The following is a 1,802-nucleotide window of genomic DNA, read 5'->3' as shown; positions in this document are numbered from 1 at the left end:
TGAAAGTACAGAAAATGGGGGATAGTGTTCTAAAATCCTCTGAGTCACTGAGGAGATGTCGCAGTGGATCCATGCTGAGAGCCTTGAACAAAGGCAGGGTCGGGCCTTTACGGGTTTAGGGAGGTGGAGTTACAGGAAATTGTGACACAGGTACAGTGATCCAATCATTATTATACAATATTATTGACAGCAGGTCTAACCATTCACATTGCCTAGAGTATTCGTTACTTTTGGCGGGACCCAATCCCAACATTTAGAGTGTTAACCAATTACAGAGTGGACCCAGGACCCAGGACCCTCACGTAGGGTGTAACTAGCCTTAAGCAATAAGTGATCACCTATAGCTTCTATTTCTAGGCCTGCCCTTAGATGTTAAGGGTATTACAAGGGTGGTCCCTCCTGCCTTGGGCAATGTGTGCCCTTCTATTGTCTAAAGATTAGAGTCAGTTTGGTTCAGATCTACATCCTTACTTGTCTTAAATCTGACTCAGGCGAGGCCACTGCGGGAGCTAACCTCACTTATCCCTTGTCCTTCAAGCTACAGGTTCACTACGGAGGAATGGCAGAATTGAAACGAGAAACCTGGAGGAAAGGTGAGGGATGTCACCCCTCTCTCACATTTGTCTTGCTTCGGCAACCCTCTGATCTTCATTCTGCCTTCCACCAGTTGTCAGAGGCAAAGGGGTTCATACGGATAAAAACTTGAGAGTCTGCCTTAGAGCATTCTTTTCGTTGTCTTTTTTTCTTCCTCATACTCACCCTCACACTACTTTTTGGGAGCTTTGCATCCTTGGGAGGACTTGTTTGTTAAAAGTAGGGTGTGAGGTTTATTGTTTAAGCTTCCTCTTGAGAGCTGGTGTCAGGCTAGTGCTATGCTAGTCAGTGTCTTTGACCTCTACCAATTTTGCTTTTTGGTTATGTTAGAAAGATAACCTGGTTCTGGAAGTCAGAATTTCCTCTGATACATTAACCTGCTGAGAAATGGCTCTAGTAAGCTTATCTGTGTTGAGAGAGCAGCATTCCAAACAAAATCCACCTTCTCCTAGTTTAAGGAGAGACCAGTTTAATTTCATGTTGATTTAGCAGAAAGACTTTTTCCGTACTCACAAAGGTCCGTGACCAAGAGGATTGCTTAACTTTCTGAAGCTTTCTTAGCCTTTCCTCTTTATAAATTATGAATCCTATGCATTCTATTTTGAGAACAAATCATGTATGTAAATGAGTCTTAAAGCTAAAATATTCTTTGTCAGAATAGATATATTTTATTACGAGAAACTTGGTTTTGCCAGCTAATAAAAATCAGGTAATTAAAAGTAGAGAAAAGCTTAACGCACTTCTGATGATCTGAATTCATTCATCTTTATTCATTTATAGATTTATATATATTTCTGTTCACTAAATCTCAAATGTCTACTACTATTGCTGATACTAGAGTTAGGGCAGTCAAGAAGGGAGATCACAGGGTGACCTGGCGGCTCAATCGCTTATGCATCTGAGCATCTCGGCTCAGGTCATGATCTGACAGTCTGTGAGTTCTGAGCCCCACGTCGGGCTCTGTGCTAACAGCTCAGAGGCTGGAGCCTGCTTCAGATTCTGTGCCCCCTCTCTTATGGGCCCTCCCGTGCTTATGCTCTGTCTCTCTCTTTCTCAAAAATAAATAAACTTTAAAAAATTAAAAAAGAAAAAGAAGGGAGGATAATAGAGCCAGCCCTTATGGGGCTTCCATTTTGATGGATATCTTATTTCTTGAGGATTCTTTTTTCCTTTAAAAGTTCAGTAGAAGGCAGTTTAGCATCAACTTG

Source organism: Suricata suricatta, chromosome 6 (assembly GCF_006229205.1).
Source record: "Suricata suricatta isolate VVHF042 chromosome 6, meerkat_22Aug2017_6uvM2_HiC, whole genome shotgun sequence".
In the NCBI taxonomy this organism is placed as follows: domain Eukaryota; kingdom Metazoa; phylum Chordata; class Mammalia; order Carnivora; family Herpestidae; genus Suricata; species Suricata suricatta.
This window is presented reverse-complemented; position numbering follows the sequence as displayed.